The sequence below is a fragment of the Diceros bicornis genome, chromosome 1 (genome assembly GCF_020826845.1).
Source record: "Diceros bicornis minor isolate mBicDic1 chromosome 1, mDicBic1.mat.cur, whole genome shotgun sequence".
NCBI lineage: Eukaryota > Metazoa > Chordata > Mammalia > Perissodactyla > Rhinocerotidae > Diceros > Diceros bicornis.
The window spans coordinates 20,688,873-20,715,423 of record NC_080740.1 but is presented as its reverse complement, the minus strand read 5'-3'; the positions used below and the strand labels follow the sequence as shown (position 1 = coordinate 20,715,423).

The following is a 26,551-nucleotide window of genomic DNA, read 5'->3' as shown; positions in this document are numbered from 1 at the left end:
AATAGCAGAGCCAAGAAAAGTCCTCAGTGTTAAGAAAAATCAATAATCTTGACCATCTTCATTTTAATTGTATTTGTTCTGTAGATATGTTTTCAAACTATGAAAATCATTGGCAGTAGAATGCTAGTTGGTACTACTTTGATATTGAATCAATTGGAAGTGGATGCAATCTATTTAAGAATCGTTTTATTATTTCTGAGATTTCCAGTTTTTAAAAAGGCACAAGAGAGAATTTGATAGATCCAAATAGTCTTCTAACAATGTTCATCTTGTAGCCTTTTACTTTAGTTATTTAAAAACTGCTGATGAGACCAAGTTGCAAAGCTAGAAAATCCGAAAGAATACTTTCCTCTGAGTTTTAACTGGGATTTTCTGCTCTCACATTATTTTTGCTTATTCAGGATTTCAGTTTGAAGTTTAAGTGGAGTCCTTTTTTTGAAATCCTTTATTTTATTGTCCTATTTGTTAGAATATGACTACCTTATGCTTCCTCATAGTTACCAGTTTAGCAGAATATGACTTTATTATGGGGGCTTACAAGAAAAGCCTTAATTATAGTAACAAATCAACATTTTAGTATTACCATTCAAATGAGGATATGCACATCTGTTTAGTACTTTGAGCTCTGTCCTCCTCTCAGGCCTTGTATGAGACTTTCATTAATGTCTGAGCACATGGAACAAAGAGTGTGTATGTCCCTTTGTGTTCTAAGTTACCAGAAAGTTAGGCGGCCTGCTTCCCAAAGACATGTTGTTGTCTCCTTAAAGAAAGCGATTGTCATCATCATTAAGTTTTAGAAAAGAAAATCTGCCTCTTTCAATATTCTTTTATTTCGCTGTTTCACATAGTAAATACATCAGGGTACTGTTCAGCAAATTTTATTATGATTTTTCATTATCATAGAGGCACTTGGCCGTTAATGAGGAAAAAAATGATATTGAGTTTCTTACGTTTATTTTATGCCGTTACTTCCACGTTCCATGGGTCCTTATAACAGACACAATAGTATTCCGCTGAAAAAATCATGCTGCCATCTTTGATTCACTCCTTCCAAAGTCATTCCCCACAGCTGTTTGTGAAATTTGAAGACAGAGAAATCTATATAATTATATTGTTTGTTCAGGAACCTTCATTTTGGATGCTTTAGCATTACAATGTGTTGTGTAAGCCATCATAAACTTGGCTTCCAGAGGTCGCTCATATAAAATGAATTCAAGATGGTAGATTTTTTCACAATTTCCTTCTGATTAAAAAAAATCAGGCACTGAAATTCTGAGAAACTTAGGTACAGTACATAATACTTGAGTGATTTCACTGCAAGGGAGGCTAAGTTCACTGGGGAAGAACTGTAACATCTCTCTTAGCTGGTAGTCAGTTTCTAACAGACTAGGTTCTATGAAACACAAGCTGAATGCAAGATGCTTGAGGAAAAGTGGGGCAGGGCACAATAAGGGTAGAAAAAGGGACTGCTGACACTGCTGGTGAAAAAAGAGGCCACAAACTACAATGTGAACACATACTCAGAATACTTTTGAAAAGAAACAATAATATTAACTGTTTCATTGACCAAAAAATGCACTGAATTATATTCTACAGAATGTGATGGAAACAACAAACAGCAAAACCAAACTTCACTTACCCAGACTTGAATTGGGAGTTCCACGAGAGTGGGAACCCTGCCTTTTTCACCCTGGTACCCCAGCATCACCTACAGTGTGTGTAGTCCTCAGTAGGCTCCCAATAAAAATGGCTGTCTATATCACTCGACCAACCAGTGAACCAGTCGATCAATCTGAAAATTTTTCTCATGTGAAGAAAGTCTTTATTCAATGATGCCAGATAAATAAGAGTTTGCTCTAACAAAGCTAGTTATTAAGTGATGATGAACATAGCTTAATGCTGTTGTAGCAATTTTCCCTAGACCTTCTATTTAAATTCTAAACTATTTCATAATCCTCTATCAATCATCTATTTTAACCTCAGATTAAATTCTGATACAAAAAGATCCTTATAGAATAATAACAACAACTAATATTTATTAAGCATTTATGTGCCAGGGAACCGCTTTTCAGGCATTAATGTATGAAAGTGCTTTTCATGCATTAATGAATTTAATATTCCCAGCAACCTTATTATCAGGTAGGTACTATTATTTTCCCAATATAAAGAGGAAGAAACCGAGACACAGAAGAGTTAAGTGGCTTAGCCAAAGCCACACAGCAGATATTATTTCCTTTCTAAAAGACCTTTTAAAATATATGCCTATAATCTTAATATCATAACAATTCAGAAACAAAACTGTTGTGGGATTTTTATTCATCTTGTAGATGGTAAATGATGTGAGCATTTAAAAACGAAATGTTTCAAAGACCTCATTGCATAACCAGAGCCTTTTTAGGCCAGTTTATTGAAAAGAACTGCTTTCCATTAGGAGAAGAGTATGAGCAGCACCCCTTTGTTACAAACATATTGTTCCCATCATTCGCTGTTGATGGATCACGGGTCTATTACTATAATATTGGCTCCACTTGGCCCACTTCTTCATAAATGCAGCTGCCTCATGGCGCACGTGTATTTGTAGCATCACGCGGCTTGGTTTTAGGCCCCCATCGGTAAACTTTACGACGTTTAAGTGGTTTTTTCTATTCCTTTTTATTTTTCTTTTCTCATTTACTACCCAAAAATTAAGTGTAGAAAAATGAAGTCAAAATGGAAAAACAATAATTTTTTGTCCCAATGGCCACTAAAGCGGGGAGCATAAGAAATGCAGGGTTAGGGCCGTTCTGGCCTCTCTGGCACTATGCTGGTGTGCTGTGGGGAAGATTCAAAGGCAGCTAATGAAATTAGAAGCTGAAGTTGGCCTGGAAGGTGATGGGTAAAATATAAGCAAACACGTTCCTGGGAATTTCCTTGCTTTTGTGTGCTGTGGATTAGGTTTTTAAATTTTACTATGAATATTGTATGCCTGGGAGCGAACACAGACGTACGTGGTGCAGAAGGCACTGCTTGTCTTTTGGAATCATCTATTGTAGATGTGGAAATGTCTCATAAATTGGGCCTAATTTTCATCAGGCTCTTGACCAGACATTTGTGTTCCTGTGGATGTCAGTGGGCGCAACACAGACAAAAAAAGAATGCGCATTCTCTCTTTCTTTTCAGTACTGTCATTTCTCACTGTAATGAGCACAAAAATAATTGGACAACTGAGCTATCAGTAAAAGGACACACTTCAGTGTGCGTCAAAGAATTATTTTACAGGACAAACTTTAATCTTTAAATGTGATTGTAGATAATTTGTGGTACCATCTGTCCATTTGGAATTGTTTTAGCCTTTTCTGTCGTTGTACAGTAAGTGCCGCTGTGTTTAACATTAACATTTGATATTTTACACATTTAATTTCTGTTCTGCTGTGTGGTCCTTAGGGAACGGAGCGCTAGTGCTACATGAGAGAGACAAAGTATTGATCAGTTAACATTTCAGCTACATTTATGTATGTCGCAAAATTAATGAAAATGCCAGATAAAAATGTCAGAGTGCACAAAAAGGTAGAATTTAAATTTGGTAGTTTAATGAAAAGTTTAAAATGTGCATTATCAAAAATGTCCTCTTGCCTTTAAAGTACAAATCCTAACAGAATAACTACAGGGAGACACATATTTTACTTAAAGGAACAATGAACATGCATTATGAAGGGATGTCAACTCCTCAAAGTACCTTGTGTTCCAAAACGGCATGTTCGAATGCTTAACTGTTACTCATAAAATACATTTGTTTCTGTTCACATCTGGAGGGCTACTGGCTTCAGCCCTCTGTAGTGACCAGCCTCCGAGGAGGCAGGCTTCCTACTGAGAGTCTCCCCCTTGGTTTTGCTTGGTATCCACGCGTTCCTTTTGTGTCAAAACTGAGAATTCCCTCTACAGCAATTCATCGAGTCCACTCTGGTTCATTACTCATTCCTTTCTGGGTCCTTTTCCAATGCCTGGTTTTCCTTTGCTTCCAGATAAATTGTGCTCCACCTTCATTCAATCCCCATTTTAGTAAAGGATCCCACTCGGGACAGCAGCTACTCTCAGAAAAGCTGGGCCATTATGCAGGAAAAGAGAAAAAACAGAGATGATGTATGCAGAGAATGACATGAGGCAGCTCTGTGTAGCCAAATGATAAAAAAAAAAAAAATGGAGGAAGCACAAGCAAAGGAGGAGGAGCTGAACTTGCAGAGGCAGGGGGACACAATACACCCGTCTGAAGACAATAGGATACCTTATCAAGGACTTCCTGTGTGGAAAGCCTGCTGCTATTAAACAACATGTGGATTTTTCTAGAAGTTATTACAAACAATAAGGACATTTTAAGTGGCCTTCATGTTCAAGGACTAAAAAGGGAGCATTGCTTAAGATGAAATATCAATGTGAAAACAAAGGCATGTCTATGTCACCTGTAATTCAAGTCTTAGCATTCATCTCACTGAACAATATAGGGTGATTGTTCTGGACGTATGGAAGGTAACTTAAAATTTCCAACAGAAATTTCTATTTTAAAACTTTAAGAGACATGAGTAATATCACACCAACAAAATTATGCTTCAAGTCTATGGCAATTTTCAAATGGTTTTTATAGAAGCTTTTTTTGTTGTTCTTGCTACAGTTATTTTTTTAGTGCTACCAGAAAAGTTGGAAATGTTCCAGATGTAATTTTTGTTACTTTCCCCACAACAGTAAAACAGAAATCTCCCAAAAATCAAAGAAACAAGTACTAAAGCAAAATGATCTATAACTAATGGTCCTATCCTTGTATTCTTGAATTTTCCTAAAATTATGTAAATCTAAACTTCCAAGCCCTTTTGCCCCACTCCTCTTCATTTATGCTTTCCTCTGACATAAACACTTACTAAGTTTACTAAACAATACTTCCAATTTAATTTATACAAATTTTAAATACATTAAACATTTCCTTCACAAATATGTGAGCAAAGGAGAAAGCCTAAATAAAATTTCATTGATTTAGAGATTGTATACCTCCAAAGTTGCCTAAAATTCCTTTCATAAAGTCAAAGAATATTGACACTTAGAAGATTCTAGTGCTACAATTTTCTTTTCAGTAAATAGGTTGTGTGCCCAATTCATATGGACACGCTGGCACTTCAAGCTGATACTCAAAATATACATTTTTTTCTGCCAATTTATCTGAATTCCAAGGAAGAAAAAAATTTTTCAAACATTAACCTATGAAAAATTAGGTTTTCTTAAGTGATGCCTTTCACAAAGCATTGCATATAAATTCTTGCATTTGCATAGAAGACCCCAACGACCAGAATTTAGAAGTAAATAGAGTTTTAGAATTGACCATGATTAGCTAAAATCAACCCTGAATCTTAAGAAATGTGGCAAATCAGATATTAATGGAACAAAGCATTTTGACTAGATGTCTCTAATCCTTCCTGAAGGGTGGTGCTCTAGTTCAGCTGGTAGGCCTATTTAAGCGTACAGTAATTTTTGTTTTGCTTTTGTAGCTGTTATATACACACAAAAGCAACACTTCCTGAAATCAGCACTAGTTTTCTTTAAATGGTGCCCATGCTCTTTTTTGTTTATTTTAATAGATGTTGGCAAAAGGGCCTCCTGTTCTTTGGAGGGAGCCACAGAGTCTACTACTCCCTGAAAAGCTTATTCCTCTTAAATTTTATTTTATATTTACAATAGGAAGAATCTAGTCCTTATAGCACACCACACATATTTTCTATTATCTCTACTCTCTCCCCTTTGTCCTCCAAAGTGGGAAGTAGTAGGGTGCTGTAATCTGGGGACATTTTCTTCTGTGGGTGATTTGGGGAAAATAAAATTATTTCACTTTTTCTCAGGTATAGTGCTATTGTGCTATGTTATAAACAAACATAAATCACAAATATCACCAACATAGCTATGATACCATACTGAATCTAGGAATTAGCCTTCTCATGAACTTTAATGGTATGTGCAATAACAGATGGGGTGCTGGGGGACACCAATGCCTCAGTATGATCTCCTTTTGGCTGTAAGGCTGCTGTCCCATTTCACCTCCGGCTGCCTCGTTGCATTGCTTACCAGGTAGTTTCAGCCTCAAAACCTTTATAAGACTCTTAAAAAATACGTTGCATGGTCCAGATTTTACCATTGAGTTGACTAAGGATCAAAAATTATAGAATAATGAAATCAGAGATGTCTCACTGTCTGTCTTCAGATTCCAATGTTCTTGTGCTCTGAAGAATTTTCTACTTTCCACCTTCAATAAAAATTGTTAGGCACATGTTAGGGGCAGCTTCAATATAAATAGCAAGCCATAGTCCATTTCAAAATATGATTATGTAAAGTGTTTTCCAAAGGAAAAAGTTTAAGTGAATGAGATAATTATATAATTTATTTTAGTAAAATTTTATAAAGTAAGAGTAATAACTTCTGAAAGATTGTAAATTACAACAGAAATGCAGTCATTAATATACTTTGGTCAGTAAGTTCACCCTTCAAATGTTTTCATGCCCCTTTGTATCAGGTAAATATTAAGAAACAGGAGTAGAATGCTTTCTGTTGTCCCATTTTTCTATTTTGACCAGTTATGAAGATATACCTTAGAATTATGAATGTATTAGAGTTAATTTACCAAGTGAGAAGCTAATCTGAAATGTTGTTAAGAAGTTGTCCCTGTTTTTCATTGCCCCTTCTCTTGGCATCTTACCACATTTTAACATTATAGTCAGAATTGAATATGGACACAGTAGTCAGTCTTGCCACAGTAGGTCTGTGAGTTATGACTCTGCGCTGCGTCTTCTACTTTGCTGTGATGACAGAGGTCCAACACTCAGCAAGCGGTAGCACTAGAGATCAGTAACAGTGAAGATGAAAGACCGACCATTTCTCGTGTTCACACCAGTCATCAGCTACTGGCTCAAAGGGAAGTAATGAAGAGGAAGCCAGAGAAAAGCTAAGAAGCAAGGAAAGATGGAAATTATATCAAAGTGTAAACAGATATTTGGATAAAAATGAAAGTCAACCCCGATTTTAAAGGTGGAATAAAAGATTTTTAGAGACAAAACTTGGCTTTTATTTTATCTTAAATCAGTGTTTCTCAATGTTGTTTTCATAATCACCCCTCTAAGGAGAAAAATTTCATTTAATTTAATGAGAGAAATTAAATTTGAAGGAATAAAATTTTGTCAGGGAGTATTGAGCTTCGGAGGGCCACAAATCATTGTAATATCTAAGATTGTTTTCTTCTCCCCCAAGAACCAATTTTTGCCCCCTTGGATGCTATATCGCCCCTGTTGAGAATGCATGCTCTAAATGAGGTTTAATGTGAGTTTAACTATGTTTACTTTCATGCTCTTGGTGGTAAAGTCTAGTTTGGATTTTCTGTAGTTTGCATACAATGCAAGTTATTCCCATAGATAACCAGTCTGAAGAAAGAGATTTTGTGATCTCTATACAAAATTATTGACTATATGGCAGTCCAGTTAAAGGAAATATTTTTGCTTGGCTTCGTAGAGGTTGAAAAATTGAATCTTCCCTTTATGAAAACCTGTATGAGAGTTTTCTTCTCTACACCAGTTCCAAGGGTGCATTGTTGTGGTTCATTGAAATGGAGAAGTGGGGTGAATGTTAATTCTGGCCTAAGTAATATAACCTCTCTCATTATGAGGGTTTGATGGGTTTTGCCCATCCATTGCACTGTATTTATGACTAATAGATAATCTTTATATTCTTAAATGAATATCATTATGTCAGAGATATAAAAGCATACTTCATAAGGCTAGATTACCTATTAGATCTTCATTGGACGGGCAGGAAAAAAGGTTGTGGAATAGGAAAGTCATGTAAAACAGTAAAGATACCTGTTCTACTGGCGATTCTGCATGGCAAGTTCCCCAGTTCCCCATAGGAATCAAAAAACTTTTACTATTGCAATTTATCAATAATATATGAATATATGATGTTTTATATCCCGCTTAGCTATATACAAATAATTCTAGTGCATTTTCCATAGTTAGCATTCCAAACAGTTCCTGCCAAGCAGATTGCAGGCAATGTTTACATGTTCAAAACAAGAATATATCATCCAGTTTTGTCATAAAATGTTGGTGAATTAAATATTATTTCCCTTAGTCAATTAGAGAAATCTTTTGGATTTAATTTAAAATAATAGATTACCGAGGTTAAAAGTAGTCTGCTAATTATCCACAAATTAGTACACTGAGGTTGTATAAAAGAGGTGTTATATTTTAAAGCAATGTTAATAAAATGGTGGCTGCTACTCAGAAAATTAATTCATAAATGTAGAAGTTCAGATGCTGAGTTCACTTTTTCTAGTTAGGCAGCAAAATTCAAAACTTATCCGGTTTTGTTTAAATTATTTTAAATAGAGTTTGGTTCTTCCAGTGTAAAGCCTATTGCATCCCTCAACCAGGAGGCTGGGTTTTATGAGAGAGACCTTTAACCTAGGTTCTACTAGCTTGTCTGTGCAAGTGCACTGCTTCCTTAATTTTTTAAATTCTCAGAATATGAGCCTCCTACCACAGTTTTATTTCTAAGTCCTAAATCTCGGTTGACGTATAGAAAGAGAGACATCTATTTCTATATCCTGAAGTTTATGTCAAATTGTCCTTAATTAAAGAAAACCAAGCATCTGACACTGTCCTGTTGAGTTCTAAGAGTGTAAAATCGGACCCTAATCCTTGGTATTTCCTGCTAAGAAATGTGTTGCTCTGGGAGGACTGGAATTGACAACTCAAAATAGTAAATCTGTGCTCACTTTGCTTAATATTATTCCTGCAGTTTAAGTAATAAGTGCATACTTTATGTTTTGATGAACTTTTCTATCAGTTGAGATCATATCACACTATAGCTCCCAAAAGCGCTGTGCAGAGATGTACATATAGGAGTAAAGAACTCTTGGAGAGCTCACCGTGTGTTTAAGTGAGGTACATTTTAGACAAGTAAAGAAATGTCATTTGGCCTCTAAGTAGTGTAAATTACTTACTCCCAAAAGTAAATGTAGACTCATTAAGAATATATTTCCCAGGTTTCAAACTATATTTTCACTGAGTTGCTTAAACCATCTATATTGATCCATATTGATTTAATGGTAGCTAAGATGAACCTGTCCATGGCCTAAATTTCCATTAGACTAAATAAATGCCAGGAAAAAAGTGTATATGTACTGAATTATTTAGAAAAACTGGTGATCCAGCTTCACTGTATTGCTCTCATCCTAAATTTCCTTTAAAATTATATAGATTAAAATTTTTCTAGCATATTATTAAGCAGTAGAATAGTATATTCCTTTACAAAGTGATGGAAGTACTGAAATAATAATAATTTGGGCATATTTTGAGATACTATTAGAATTTTTAGGGTGTTGCCCACTTCACCATATAAATTATGTGAGGTATAGTTTGCTATAAACTTGGTGCACCAATTTATTGCTATTGGAGTTACTGGAGTGAAGAGAGCTAAATTAAATCATCTATATGAAATGGCTTTGAAGTCCCTGAGTGGAAGGGCCTGTGGATCCTTTAGGCTTGAATAACGTACATGACCACAATAACACAGGTTTTTGTTTCTGAGAGCTATGTAGCCTTTCAAAATTTGCATCAATCTTGAAAAATGATTTAACTTAAAATTGTTATTTGAAAATATTCTATGTCGGACCTTAAAAAGAGAGATAAATCACAAAGAAAAATGTCCCATCAGTGTTTGCTGAAAATGCATTGCTCTTCCTCCAAAAAATATACTGGAGACATATTTAATAATAGCTGGGTTCTATTTCTAATTGACTAGAATGCTTAACCTAAGTTTAAGGAACTAGGAAATAAAATAGATTGTAAACTGAAAAATGCCATTTGTCAGTATTTTTAATCCATTACTAGAACCAGTGACAGGAAATAAATTCAGGCTGTTCTGCTTGAGATGCATTTCAGCTGCCATTAACAGATCTTCCCCGTTTTCATGCACACTCAATAAAGCTGTGTTGAATGACTGACTCAGATGACTTCAGCGGCAAAACTTGAAGTTAAAGCTGTAATATTGTAACAGAAGCCCCCAACAGTAGTATCAGATGGAGCTGAGAATAAATGTAGTATATCAGACATCATAAAAGGGTGAATGTGGGATCCATTTATGCCCTCCTCTATCTACTATGAGATTCATACATAAGATTCACACTCATTATTCTCGTCATCTTAATGAGATCAGTGTGGGAACATTTCTCTCCTCTCCCTCTTGACTGTCAGAAATGGGGCACTCCATTATTTCTCCTTCCTCTCTCTACTTTTAAGGGACTAGTTATATTTTCTTGGAAGGCCAGCAATGTTAACTGGTTACAGCAGGCAGCCCCAGAGTATCGCATAAAAAGGCTTAAGGACTTTAGGTGGAGACCACAGCATTAGCATCTCTCTTGCTCTCACTCTCTTTTTTTGTCATGCGTGCACTTTTATTTTCTTTCATACTTTTATCATCTGCCCTATTTCCCAAGGGGTTTCCTTAGAAAAGAAGGAAAAGATAATTTCTCCACGTGGGCGACAATAAGGTACCTGAGTATTACCTCTAATTGCTATCCTCCTTCTCATTGGATCTATTGCCCTAATTAATTTTGCACACAGTCTTCCTAAACCAAATCTGAATGCAATCGGTTCATGTGTCCAAGCCAGATGCATGTCCGGCCTTGAGCTGAAAGTGGGCAAGGGACCAACTTCTAATGCATCTTATCCTCAAATAAATTTTCAGGTCTGTCAAGAAACAGTCACTGTTATAATTCAAGTTGGTAAGAGGGATTTTTATCGTGTTTTTAGATCACAAATTCCCTTCATTCTTAAGGACAAGACAATAGGAACTTATGGAAATCTTATTTAAGCCATCTAAGCTATTGATTATTAATTTACATTGTAAACACACGGTTTTTGTACTGCTTTCCTTTAGAGGCACTCGTGTGTTAGAGGATTCCCTTTAACGTGATTGAAGAATTTGAAAGTAGGCATTTTTAATATTTGCTGCCCTCTTAATTATAACTTGTTTAATGCACCACTGTTAGCACAGGGATTATGAGTTAATAAAAATGTCATAGTATTAGTGAATAAAACACTATATAATTTTCCCCAGGTAATGCTTAACAGCATGAGGCTATATTAACAATACTCTTAGTGTACAGTCCCTAAATGTCTTTGATTCTCATCTTTTAAAAAGTAATTTTATACAGAAATTCAGTAATAAAATATTTGAGGGGTTTAGTTAAGCTAGTTAATGTAAACTTCTTAGATGCATGAATCTTTTCAAATGCTTCGTATTATATTGCTATGTAATATATCATTCTATTTTAAAATCAGTCTGAAAGTTTTAAATGTTAGCGTAACATTCGCCAGAGCAACCTTATTGAGATTCATAAAGAGCTTATTTATCTCATCACAGTATTTGTTAAAACAATTGAAAAATAAAATTAATAAGCCATTAGGTCATTATTACGTAATGTTTTTGCTCACAGAGATAAATGGGTTTCTTTTTCTCTCTTTCTTTTTAAATAATGTCTCTCTGGCTTTGTTCTGTGGCTGCAGCAGGTTGTTAGTATGTATCTTTAGACCATCAGAATGAATGAGATATATCTGTATAAATTATTGATCCACCTGAGCCTACCTCTGTAATTCAGAGCTGAAAACTCTGGCAGCTTATCTAATAGAATGATGTAACAAGGAGACTGAAGTTACCTACCACAGCAACAATTGCCATTTGGGGGGTCAAATGCCCTTTTACCTTTATACCTGAACACCTGCAAATTGAGCTGTATCTCATTCAGAATTTTAAGAACAGGTCCATTGTCGCAAGAAGTAGAGTTTGTTTCTTGGAGAAAATCATGCCAGTTCTGGTTCTGAATGAAAGACAAGGCTTTTATTACTCAAGGGATATTAGGGCTGACTGCTTTTTTGAGAAAACAAATTTGCTGTAACTTTATCTGTAATTTAGTCCTGAATGGGTGCAAATAGACTGCACATTGTATGGGGCGGAAAGAAGAAAATAGGGGTTTGTTAAAGCCGTACAAGGCTATGTAACCATTATATTTCCGAGGGAAGTCTTATCAGAGTTGCAGGTTATAAGGGGGAATGTTTTGGTTACAGCCTGAGCATCAAACACCTGTTTTGAATTTTAGTTTAGAATGACATTGGAAAAGAAAATTTTTGTGTAAAATCGTGGATGATGGAATACCCATGTCCTCAAGGTTGCTATCCAAGCTGTCTTCCACATAGAGACTGGCCCCATCCAGAAACTTCAGAAATTACTATAATTACTCCTATGAGGTTGAATGCTAGACTCAGACCTGGTCGGAATGTGTTCACTTGTTTCACTTTTATAAGAAAATTAGATTCATAGCTTTATGTACCCTTTCCAATTAAAAAATAAATCCTATGCTATATTCTTTGCATAAGAGTCTGATTCAAGCTTTGCCAAGGCTGAGAGCAAAATGAATGTCTTGAGTAAGGGACAAGAAAAAGCATACTTCAGCTGATGAGCCTCCAGGTCACACAGTGTAGGGACTAATGGATCACATATTATTTGGAGAAACTCATCCCTCAAGTTGGTCACCCACTCCTTAGTCAGCAAGCTCAGTAGTTGTCATAGAAACACCCATTTTTACAGCGTTATAGTTGATCTCTGACATGGAACCAGAGTAGGTAATCAAACATCTTAGCCATATGCTTGTTCTGAGCTCCAACCTAGTCAATTAGCACATTTTCTATTAAAAACTTAATTGTAATAGGTTTTCATTAGCTAGCACTTGCCATAATTGAATAGTTACTCAATTATGTCCATCCCCCAATTTTCACTTCTTTTCAGAGTCCAAATAGGAATATTTCCAAGAACTTTCAAGAGCCCCACTTCAAGCAAAATTCATGACCCCCACCTCAAACAAGCTGTTAGAGGTTGATCCAGAGTTTAATACTTAATTTTTCCTACTAAGTTTTGGCATATATAACTAGGCCCTTGGGCTCTCCCTTTTTCTGTTTCTTTCAGAATTTCTAGTGTTTCTTCACTAGTAAGGAGGGGAAGAAAGTCTCCTATGGTAAAGGCCCATTGTGCAATAATGTCTTTAGGATGTGATGACCTTTCTACCCTTAAACCCATCCTTTATTTCACCATTCTTCAGTCTCCCCACCAAATCCCCATCTGGGCACATCATTATCCTGGGATCACTCCCATTATCTGCATTATGATTTCTGCTACCCTCTGCCTGTGTCCACTGTATTTTATATCACTGAAACTCACCTTTGCCTTATATCATCTGATGATCAAATTTGTTATCTAGGGGTGGAAATAGGGCTACACCTAGATAACATATGCACATTTTATCACTGGCCTTGTGAACAAAATATTTCCGATTTTCTTAGCCATCCAAGCCTTTATTTACAAGCAGGTGTAAAAGGCTGTAATTGGGATAGCAGAGAGCAGATAGAGCATCAAAGTGGCCCTCAGATAAAAACCATGGAGGAAATTTCTGACACCAGCCACTCACACAGATGCTCTTCTTCTTGGTTGGTGAGAATTGTACCTCTTATAAATATGAATTTAAAATTATATAAAATTATAAATATGAAACAATCTGAACGAGAGTTTGTCACAAAGGTTTTCTGGCTTGGTAGCCTCATTGTGCTTTTCTCTGTGTAATACAAAATAAGTAAAAGCAGGTACCTTCATAACAAGTGTAACAAACCATATGTAGCTTTAAAAACACAGGGTTTAAACTTCCCTGCATAATGAATCATCATAGCTGCAAATTTTCAGCCATCGGAATGGCATGTGAAAAGGAAGGGTAGAATCAGAGTCATGCTAACATTCCTGCTACTGTCCATTCTCTGGAACACGGTAGGGTTCTTTCTAATGCATTCATCCTTGCTGACCAGGTCTTTGTGATTTAGATTTGTAGGCTGGATTCAGTGCAAGAATATAAATTGTTTCAAGGATGACAGATTACACATCTGGTTTCTTCGCACTCCAACCCCCGTCTTCACCTTTATAACAGTTTTTTTTTTTTCAAAAAGTAATGTGGTTTAAAAATCATTTTAAGTTGCCCAACATAAATGATAAAATCAAATATTGGACTCACAAACAATAGCCTTTATTGGTTTGTGACAAGTGATCCATCTTTTTACATTAGTACAGCTTTCTGAACCAGATTATTTTTCATAATTGATAATTTGTGAGTCATATATTTGTTATCTGTTCTTTTATGGCTTTGAAAATAGTGAATGATGCCAAAGATCACTGTGCTTTTTTAAAGAAAATTATTTTAGTGTAGTTTATTGGCTGGCATTTTCTGAAAGTATGTTACCAATAAGTTTTGCACAGAATGTAACAAAGATAAAAGTAAGATTCTTTGCTAGAAAAAGCCTTGATGGGTCTAGAATTTATACTGATGTTGTGAATTTAGTTTTAGAATTCATTCATGTTTGGTATGAGAAAATGAAAATACATAAATATGAAAAAAATATCAAATACAGCTCTATGAGATAAGAAAAAATAGTTTTGTTGCATATATGGGCAATTGCCCTGATACACAATCCATGTTAAGACAAGCACAAACATAGTAGGTTACTTTGTTATGAGCATTACAATTATCCCAACAGAATAATGACACTATTTATTATGACCAATAATTTCAGTTGATTTTGATAGATAGCCTTAGGATAAGTATCCATCAACCAATAATATGTTTCATTATTCAGTTTTATATTTTGTTCCTAAAGCCTTCTTAAATGCAATAGGAAAGTTCTTACCCTTTATTATGGTTTATAATTATGTTATGGTAGAATTAGGGGTCTACATATGAATTTACTTGCCTCAGGTAAATAATAATAAGGCCTTTAAAATCTATTTGCCTAAGAGAGCAATATTAAAAACTTTTTCTTACCCTTAATTAATAACTCTCACACGTCCTGAACATTTTCAATAATTCTGTTCACCATTATACTGACTGATAAAGTATAAATCAGTTGGAAAAGTCACAACCCAATTTACTGAGAACTATATGAGGGAAAATATTGTTAGATGAATTAAATATTAATTTCACAGAAAATTTGTTATGAATCTGCTTTTAAAAATTATATGGTTCATCCTCAATCTTGATTAAAATTTCTCCTGAACAATTTAATTATAGAAAACTATTTCTAATAAAAAGATTATCTACTTAATTAAAATAAAATTGAGATCATTTAATCATTACATAATTATATTATGGTTATATACAATTAAACACCATATATAAAACATTTGCTTTTCAGAAGACTCTAATCGTAGGAAAAAGAAACACCTATAGGTTAATGCCTTCACCACTTCCACTTTTAAAGTTATAGATCTATTACACACATTTATAGCATCACCTAATTGCTTAAAATTCGTACGTTAGTTGGGGGAAAATGCTGAGCAATATATAGTTGACTACAAGTTAGAATAAACTAGCATATTTATTACTAGTACAATGCCTTTTCTTCGATAATTTTATTATATTTGAACTCTTTAATTAATTGAATTTCACCTGATGATTACTTCAAAATATTTCAAAGGGTTAAAATTTTATTATTCAAAACAACATCTAATTATAAAGAATAGTATTCTTTCCTTACTCAACCTGAATCTGTTCTAAATTGTGTTGAAAATTAAGGATGTGTGGAACATCTTCATCAGATGGGCAAGCAGAATGTTTGAACTATGTAAACAGCAGTATTAAAGAATGATAACTTTCCTTTATGCATATCTTAGAAAATGTTGACGATGTTATTTAGAGTCTCTAACAGTCTGAGGAAGAATTTGCTCTACCTTTTCAGATGTTTTGTTGGCCTCGTTTGTGGCATGTGCAGTGATAGTGGGATATGTTTATTTGTACATATGGTGTGACAGATTGTTGATGTGTTTTAACCATAATATATTATTCAGTTTTGAAACCTAGTCTCTTTAGAGTGGGAATTTCTCTGTAGTTGAAAGGAAAATGCATTTCTAATAACTTGTCTTATAGTTTTAAAGACCTGCATTTTTAAACTCACTCTCTATTTCAGAAAATGTGGGCTGCTATATAAATTATGGAGAATTCAGTTCTAATTTGATATTGTTTTGCCAGTGAAAATCAGATTCCTTTATTATAAGATGGACTACCATCTGAGCTTTATAACCGAAGTAGCTGATATTTTCTTAAAGAAGAAATACAGTTTAAAATATACATAATCTTTAAATTCCTCTAAATATTGAAAGTAGATAGTTTTGAACAAACGAATTTTAAAAGCTATCTAGAGTCAGGGAATATGTGGTATAAAATATGTAATATCCCCTCCCCCCCCCCCACCACCTCCTCACGAGATTTGTTTGAACCATGGAAACTAATTCCAAATTTTGTGATGGATCGCTCTATCAAAAACAATTAAAATTATCAATATAGATTCTACATAGAACCTATATGTAGAATCAATGTACATTCAGAGGTATTATAATACATTACTGAAATATAACCTTTTCCCTATCAGAAAAGCAATTTGCATTTTGCAGAAGATAAGGAAACCTCCAAAAGAAAAAAGTGAGAAATAATGGAAAACTCTTAAACTGGATTGTAGTTTTAAAACAAAAACTGTCAATACATATCCCTGTGTGTATTATGAGGTCTTTACATGCTCCCGGGCTTATCTACTTGTCAGTAAATAATTCACATACCCTTATAAAAAATTGTTTACCTCTTTTTTTCCCCACCACCCCAATTGTCTTGTATGTCATTCTGCAGTTTGGCCTGTAGGTAGCAATCTTGCACCATAAAAGCTCTCCATTTACTCATTTATTTAGGCTGGAAAAGCTTACACCATTACAGATCTGTTCAGTGGAAGCAGTGTTATTTGCATAAATTCCAGACTTTGATGATGGTCTGTGGCCTACAGATTATTTATGCAGATGTTTGGCCTTGAAGTTCATGATTTTGCTCAGAGGTGACTTTATTTTGCATTGTGACCCCATGTAGGTGGGAGACAGCAGAATGGCTAAGTGCATAACCCAGAATCTTGAAAATCATAAGGCCTCTTGTCTGAAACATAATGCTTTGTTTCTTATTCAGCCCTTCAGATAGAAGAGAAATCCACAAGTCTTCTAAAATATAGAATAATATTTTAGTACTTATGCAGCAAAGATTACAAAAAAGTGCTTCTGAAGTCAGGCACCCTCATGTGAATTGAGGCAATTGCTGTTAGCGTCTAGGAACCTTTGCCAGTTTAGACCTGTTTAATCTTATTCCTATTAAGAACAGTTAAGAGCCAGAAGGACTGGCATGATTATTGTGACTTGTTATTTTTAAACAAATATTACAAAGTGCCATTGCGTATATATTTTTTAAATGGCAAAGGAGATCATTTCCTTCTTTCCGTCTCAGCTGTTTTTTGGAATAATTCACAGCAGTGTATTAATTCAAAGAGTTGCAGAGCATGTGTTCCATACCAAAATGTACCTTTATTTCTAATTTGTGGGCTGAAAATAGAACATGATGTTGTTAGAAGTATAACTTTTGATTTATTTCAGAAAGATAATTCTCTTTTGTTAACAGGGCTATTTGTCCCATCTTGATCCACTTTCTTTCCTTCATTCCTTCCTTCGTTGCATTGGCTAAATGCCCACTAAGTGCCCAGACTCTATTCTAGATTGGGATTCCAAATTGATTAGGACCTGACTGTGAAAATATTTATATTTTATTAAAGTCATATCTTACTGATGAGGGGAATGGATTTTAATTACACTAAAATCTCATCAATATATTTTACTTTAGGTAATATGTCACACCTGTGAATGTCTAATTCCATAATGTTTTGGGGGAGTTCAAAAAAAATTGTTCCCTAGTTCCTATGTATATTTCTTTGCTACCAAGGAACTCATTGGATTTTAGAGACTGCAGCTTGGTTTATTTCAGAGATCCTTTGAACAAATTGTTTCTAAATTTTCTTAATATGGAAAATTATATTTAGGTGGGAGAGAAACGAACCTTTGATTGTCACCATGTGAACATATTTCAAACTGTCAGCATTTTAAGTTTCAGCTGTTGACCAAATTGGCAATACAATGCATCTTATTTTGCAAAAATTGCACCCTAGTCCTAGAAATTGTATGTCTTCGGTTACCACCTTTGTTAATAAAACTTCAACTGCTTACTTTTCTGAAGTTTGAAATTAATCCAATCATAAGAAACTTATGGCTTTGATTGCATTTTGGACCCGTCCTGCCTACTTTTTCTAATACTTGCAAAGGTTACAGAGTGCAGTTTCGGGAACAAGAAGAGCTTATTGTGTGTGAGGAGTAGCCTTTGATTCCATGGATCAGTGGTTATTAGAGCTGCAGCTGGTTCACAACAAATATTCACATCTTAAGTGGTTAGATAGAGAAGTCATTTTCTCACAGGGTAACCCCAGGGCTGGTGGGTGGGGGAAAAGCTCAGGAAGGAGCAACTTGAGTGACTAAGAAGTTTTGAACAGACTGGTGAAACTAGGACAAGAAAACTAACTCTAATTTGGTAGGGAAATGTCTTCGTTTCGTAATGTTACACATTTGATTTGAATCCTTCTTCACTTTTGCAAGACTTATTGATTATAAGACTCAATGACATTCATTTATTAAGTGTAGTTGATTTACATGTTGGTTTTAATCAGATTCAGGCATAGTTTTAAAACATTGTTTTTTAGTATGCTCTTTTCAACTCTGAAAATGTTCTTTCAAATTTTAGCTACAAATGTAGACCGTCCGACAGCGACAGCCCTTCTCTCCACCTGCTCACCAACCCCCCCCCCCCCAAATCAAGGCTTAGGCTAGGATACCAAACAGGTGAAGGACCTGCAGTTTCCAGGGATCAGTTCTTATCTGAGCTAAACAATGCTGGAGTTGCAGATGAAAATAGAAGAGTGGAAAAACAGGTGCTTGAGCAGGTGGGCTTGTGATCTTTTGCCATTACACTGGTTCTCATAGTTTTAGAATAATCACAAGAAGCAACAGAGCTCCCTCTGTTATAGAGAAATCTGGGGCATCCTCACACTCGGGCTTGACCCTAAGGGGTGATGAACTTGACTTGGTGGAGATGACATTTCCCTCTGTCTCTAATTTACCCACCCCGATATATATACAAATACGCACATTGCTGACTCAATATGGTCAATAAAGATTTTTTTTTTTACCCCCAGAGATCCTTTTCTGTGTGTGGGAGAGGACACACAGCAAAGAATCCATCTTTGTTCTTTGTCAAACCTCAGAGATCCCATTTCCAGGGGAATAAAATGGATACATCTCAGAACTAAGGAAGACATCAGGAATTTTGAGCTTTTATTTCTTTATTTTCTCAGGAGATGTGAAAATACACTTAGAACAGAAACCGAAGTGTAGAAAAAGACTAAGACCTGGCACCTCATAGGAAAAATAACTTTGTTTCTCTTTTAATAGCTAAAGAATAAATGGGTTCCATTTTTGAGAAATGAATAATTATTACATTTACTAATAAGATCATAACAGCCAACTACTTGGCAGAGTGCATGGTACTTTGAATAAGTTCTTAGAACAGTGCTTCTCAGCCTTTGATGAACATACACATCACCTTGGGATCTTGTTAAAAACCTCAGGAGGCCAAAGGCAGAGGTCTTAGGTAGTCTTGATGATGCTGCTCAGGGACCACACTTTAAATAAGAACTTACTGAAGGTCTTAACTTAGACAATAAAAATGTCCGTGACCTAGCACATAGGTTATCAAATTTTGGCAGGTTTCAGAATCACCTGGAAGGCTCTTAAAAACACAGAAATCTGGCCCTCCCAAGGTTTCTGATGTGGTAGGGTGGAGGTGACACTCAAGTATTTGCATTTTTAAGTTTATAGGTGATGCTGATGATGCTGGTCCAGGGACCAGGAAAGTAATGGTATGTACCCATTTTTTTATCATCAATATAAAGTCAAGCTTGTGAGTGAAGGAGGTTCAGAAAAATGTTCCTGCAACTGCCAGTTGGGAAGCTGCCAGGATTGCCTTGAGACTGACATCCTGACACTCTTCAAACCCTCTTTCTCTTTCTGTGCCTCCTGTGTGCCTCTCTGCCACCTTCGACCCGGAAGGAAAAGCAGGCTCTGGAAGTGGCATCCATAGGGTTTTAGTGCTCTCGGAGTAGACGAGTGCAGCTGTAGAAGTAAATTAATGAAATGAATAAAAATGAAATGTCCACACATTTGTTGAAATATTTAAAAAATGTCTTTCTCTCTCCAACTCCTTCTTTTAAAGAATGAAAACCTGAAGCCCTGTCAGTTGCCAGCATCACTTGGTGACATTGGTAATGGGGGAATGTCTAAGAAGCAGAATGAGATGAAATATGGGAGAAGGGTGATCTTTCATGGTCCTTTTGGGTTCTTGGTATCTGTTGTTTTTACAGTAGACTGAGCAGCTGCTTCCAGCTAATCTTTTCTGGTTAACATTTGGAGACATAGCAAAAAAAAAAAAATCTGTATTTTTGCAAGAACGCAACCTTTCTCTCTATCGAATGATCAGCCTCTTTACCTCATTCAGATATGCTGGTCCTGCAGGGCAACATTCCCAGAACCTGTGAATTCTTCTCTAGTATTGTGCCCAGGTCAAAGCAATCCCTTTCTTGCATTTACATGACGCTTCTAAACTTTTGTATCTTCAGCTTTAGTACTGACTATTTTGTTCATGCTTTTATTTTCTACATAAACCACTCTAAAATTCACATAAGGAGGCATGATTAATGACCCCAAAACCGTTGTTGACAATTTGCTGTTTTTTGAAAGATATAGAAAATAAAACCTCAGTAACCAATCTAACCTTATTTCTTACACATAGTCCTTTCCCATCCCACCCTTACATTCCATCTTCTAGGCCAGAGGTGGCAGAGACATTGCCTACATTCTGCCACCTCCAATGCCCTTTCTCATGGCAGACATTATAAATTGATCACAGCATGTGTGCTTGCACATGTGGCAGACATTATAAATTGATCACAGCACGTGTGCTTGATATCTCATATCTCAACAAAACACTCCAAGTAGCCACTGCCAGTTATTCAGAGTTGATTCTCAAAATGAACCTATTTGCCTAATTCTTTGTGAATTAGGGTTTGAACCTCTAAAGGATGGAGACGAGGTTGCATGTGATTCTCTATTCTACTCAGGATGTGCTAGAGGGCTTTGTACATAGCACATACTCAATGTCAATGCATTTTTGTTGAATTTTATTTTGTAGGCCATTCTGTCCTGAAGGAAAATATATACTTATAGAATTTTTTCATGTAGGTTTTATTATGCTTAATAAACAGTATTTCAACTAATGGAAAGCAAAATAGAGGCAAGTAGAATTACCCTGAACCGAGAATGATTTCTAGCTATTTTGGATACAAACAGTACAGCTGAAATAAAAAGTAGATTCTCAAATCCAAAGTAAACACTCTCTCCCCTGAAATCCTTTTTATGTTGTTATAATTTTCTTTAGCAAACCCTTTTATCAGGGCAAAAAATCAATTGCAACTCTCTAAATTTTCACAAAGCCTGACTTAATGGGGTTTACACTAATGGTCTTTTCTATATTATTTCCATCATGTTTCAGTAATAAAAAGCAGGTTGCTAAAACCTCTTTATTTACTCAGTTGTGATATTTCACTATCATGATTATTAGAGATATTGTTTATTCATAAGATAGCATTCGTAACATTCACTTTGAGGAAGAACATTTTAAAGTAGTTAGATTTGTTCTATCCATGTATCACAAAGATTGTTAAATAAAGGAATTGTTCATTCCTTGATGATTCTTCCCAAGACATATGACTAATTAATAACTTTGCTGAAAATATACATAAATCAGAAAGTGAAAAATAGACATGGAGAGAAAATGTTGTTTTTTTTAGATGACACAATCCATATGTTAGCATTTAATGAAGAGCTTGTTTGCTTATGAAGTAAAATATACTCTTTTCATAGCCACAATCTATAGACTCTGCATTGAGTGTGTGTGTGTAATTTTGATGTGGAAGAAACATAAAAGCAAGTGAAAAGCTTTCTTTACTGGAATACTAATAGTTTCTCAATAAGTTTCCCTAATGTCTTCAGGGGGAAAAAAAGACCTTAGCACCTTTTAATTCTGCAGCTGTTTTTACACTTTTATTTCCTTCTCTTTCCTCCCACATTTACACAAAAACCTTCTCGAGTCTCTTTTAAGCACTGCAGCAACTAAATCAATCCTAAGTGGCAACCACTTCTAACAGCGTTGTGTATGACTGTGTGTTAATTAACTCCGGTAGATTATCCCCCGGTGTGCAGCGGGGTGTTGGTGGGAACTTCTCAATGTGCAGAGAGTGCTGAGGATTTCATGTTTATTTTCATGTATTGAGGCAAATTCTCAGTATGTCTTCAAATTATCTCCTTGGGGGTGTTTTTCCTGAGCTAATCCTGACAGAATCTTTCTGTCAGATATGCCCATCATCAAGAACAGGAGAACGGTGCACATACAGGAACCTCTGTGCTCGGGGGTTGTATGCAAATTTAATGCCCAGCTCATTTCTGTTTCTCTTACATGGATGACAGACATTTTAACAATGTGTTCCACATTTCCCTCTGGGAATCCAGTTGGATTCCTATATGTATATGAGCGCATATATACATCCATTCGGAATGTGTCTTTGAATACAGTACTGGGAACATATATGCATACAAATGTGTTTATATATGTACATATAAGCACATTTATTATAAGTAATGTGGATATTGGGATGCATGTGTGAGGATGGGGAAGAGTCAAGCAGCTCTTGATCAGAGATGTGTCTACATCCCAGGGAGACTAATCAGTTGCTGAAAAATGGATAGAGTGGAAGAACTGATAAACAAATCTATACTGAATATAATTCCACAACATTTGGGGTGGGAGTTGTGCCACTACGAAATGGTAGCAACAGCATAGAAAATCAGCTTTGTGTTTCAGCTATTTTTCATGGAAAAAAGTTACATTCTAGGAGCTTTTCAGATCTAAGTGCCAATCTTTGTGATTGACCATAGATTTGTGACTTAAGTTACCTTTTGCCACCATGGCATCTGAGGCTACCAACCTATTAAGTACTTTCTTTGCAATGCCATTATTTTATTTTCAGAGGCACCTTTCCACCCCAGGGCTGTGTCTCGAGGATGTGTCCTTGAATCCCTGTCTCCATTCCTTGGTGAACTGGGCTGGCAACCCTAGAGGGACAAGGGAAGAACCCATCTACTTCTCTCCTTTAAGCCTAGGATGCATGCCAGACAACAGCTATGTGCTTTTCTGCCTCCTAGGGCACTCCAGTGTCAAAGATGCTTCCCATGTTGAGCACCTACCCTGTGCCAAGTACTTAGATGCTTTATCTGAAATGGCCAAACCTAAGGGTGGTACTCTCCCTTAACAACCTCCCACACACACACAAGTCCACCTCAAATGAACATAGATGCTCAGTAAAAACAGTTTGTTTAATATTCAGATGCAACTTCAAAACAAATCTAGCTACCTTTCAGATAGCAATACCACCTTTCTAGAAATTAGGAGGTATTGCTGTCTAGATTATATTGCAAATATTAGACTATTTTGTTCTTATAAGAGTACTTGAGTCTTGTGATAGTACTCCCATTTCAGAAATGGAAACTGAGTCCAGTGAGTTTAAATTATTTGCTCAGGGGCTGCCCCAGTGGCGCAGTGGTTAAGTGTGCACACTCCGCTTCGGCGGTCCGGGGTTCGCAGGTTCGGATCCTGGGCGCACGCTGACACACCGCTTGTCAAGCCATGCTGTGGCAGCATCCCATATAAAAAGTAGAGGGAGATGGGCACAGATATTAGCCCAGGGCCAATCTTCCTCAGCAAAAAAGAGGATGATTGGCATCAAATGTTAGCTCAGAGCTGGTCTTCCTCACCAAAAAAATCATTTGCTCAATACTACATGGCTAGTAAGCCCTGACCAATCCAGACGTTTCCCTCTCCCCACCCAAAATAGGAAATAAAGAGGAAACAAAGGGACTACAGGGAAAGAATGAGAGCCTTAAGAAATCTAGAGCATCCCAGGAGACCAAAAGCCCCAATCAAGTGGCCCTAGTCAGGTCAAAATTTCTTTTCACATGATAAGCTCTTCTCTTGGAAGATCCAAGCAAAGCTTTTCTCTCATGCACCTTCCCAGCCCCCTAGTGTTGCAACTAAAGGAATGAGAAAGGAGAGAAGAAATGTATGCTGTGTCTCATCTCTCTGTTCCTCTTGTTATATATATCTGTCTTCCTATTAATACAGTTTGCATTCTTAAAGGAAGTCCTTTCTTTGTTGTTCCTTCCACTATTAGACTTACTGGATGGCTCCGAGGATCCCCCTGACAGTTGAGGAAAGCAAGATTTTCCCCAGCTACGTTATTTGAGTGTAAGATGGGTGTAACTTTGAATCCAGCCCAGTTTCAGCATATGAGATTCATTCATGGTCATTCAAGGTTGATTGAAAGGACTTGGCTTTGTGTCCCCTGGGGTGGTTAGATGCAGACATATTTCTAGTGCTTAGCCTGAGGTCATTACTCTAGATCTCTAATTATTACCAAAGGACATAATTAAATACTGAATTGAGGGTGTAGAAAGTCCTAGGATTTGATGTTGAATTAGTTTCTTTCAATTAAAGAGAATGAATATTTATTGAGCATATATTATATGCCTGACAGTGTGCAAATGTCATCATGTGATCTTTATAATCATCTTTTGAGAAAGGTACTGTTGTTTTAGCATTTCATAGAAGAGGAAACCAAAGCTCTGATGAGAAATTTGTCTGAGATCATAGAGTTAGTAAGTGCCAGAGCCAGGCTTCAAATCCACTGTTTGGGTTTGCCTCTCAATGCTTCTCAGATACCCCATAATCAGTAGAGCAGAGCAAACACACATCCCAAGGAGGCCTGGCCTTGCCAACCGTGAGAGGGACCATGGTGGGCAAGAAATTTTTTTTGAAGTCTCTTATATTATTTTTAAATGAATGACTTAGCCATTCTATTCTGAAACATTTTCATGCTTATTTTACATTTTTTTAAGATTACTGTGAACAACAATAACAAAATGTTTCCTATCTTGTTTAGCTTTATCTCTGCCTACCCTCAGCAAACTGCTGAGTAAACCCTGGAGGTTTTGTGTGTGTGTGTGTGTGTGTGTGAGGAAGATCAGCCCTGAGTTAACACCTGCTGCAAATCCTCCTCTTTTTGGCTGAGGAAGATTGGCCCTGGGCTAACATCCGTGCCCATCTTCCTTTACTTTATATGGGACGCCACTACAGCATGGCTTGATAAGCGGTGCGTCGGTGCGCTCCCTGGATCCGAACCTGTGAACCCTGGGCCGCCAGAAGCAGAGTGCGTGAACTTAACCACTACGCCACCCAGCCAGCCCCAACCCTGGAGTTTTTTAGTCTTCCAGCATGAAAACTTGACTGCAGAGAAAATACTATATATTGGCTTAATATCCTCCTATTCTGACTTAGCAGGTAAATCAGAATCTGGTGGTAATGGGACATTTACCCAAAGCCATGATTATAGTTGATTATAAAACTTGCTGGATATTCAGGTGTGATGACTTCAACTTGGGGGTGATAGCCAAGTACTAGTACTGGGCAAAAGCTGGGACACGTTTCAGAAGATTGAATTTTGAGTTCTCACATTTCACTGGGTGCTTACTGACTGCCAGGATGGCATCTGAGAGGAGTATTCATCTCTGTGTCCTAGTACATGGCTTGGTTGGTCAGTTCGTTGATTGGTTAGTTGGTTAATGAGCAGGCAAGCATAGATCTTCATTGTATTCCAGCCTAGATAATTCCAGAAACATTCAATGCCATAGTACTAATTCTAGGCAAAATAATGATGGAATTTTGTCTTGAGTCACACTATATGTACTACTTAGACAATTTAACACTAACAACTCTCAGGATCCCTTCAGTCCAACCAGTCCATGCCTGCCTCTGCTCACTCTATCATCATCTTCCTTGTCCAGCATCATCTTATTGCCTTTTCTCTGCCTAAATCCCTCACATCTACTCCAAATATATACTGTAAAACTCTCTGATGTTACAGTTGCAACAGGCTAATTATGCACTTACTGCACTTATTTGTCCACTCAACATTTATTTATCCAGCACCTCCTATATATCTGGCATGGTGCTGGATGCTAAGAAGCAGGTCTGGTAATCTGATAGAGAATTTCAAGTTCAGATGGGTAAAGACTTAAGGTGATGCACTGAGATGTCCTCACTGCCCAGACTTTTCCAATGCGTTTTATTGGAGTTTCTAGAAATGACATCCCAGGCATTGTTCTCTGACTCTAATGCAATGAGTCTAATCATTTAGTTAACAGTATTCTCAGAGACCCAAAAAAAAAGGTCTTGGTTCTACATGCCTCCCATCTGTCTTCCGTATCATAGGAGTTCACAGTTTAGACATTATCAGTTATAAGAATATAACATTTGAGAACCTCTTATGTAGCAATTCACTATGAAACAGAGCTAACCCCAAACACAGCAGTTAAGTGACTA

General features: G+C 36.4%; 1 protein-coding gene across 7 annotated transcripts in view; it reads left to right on the top strand.

Annotated features, from left to right (window-relative positions):
* Positions 1-26,551, top strand: part of MCTP1 (multiple C2 and transmembrane domain containing 1) — a 501,946-nt gene that overhangs the window by 353,006 nt on the left and 122,389 nt on the right. The window lies entirely within an intron of this gene.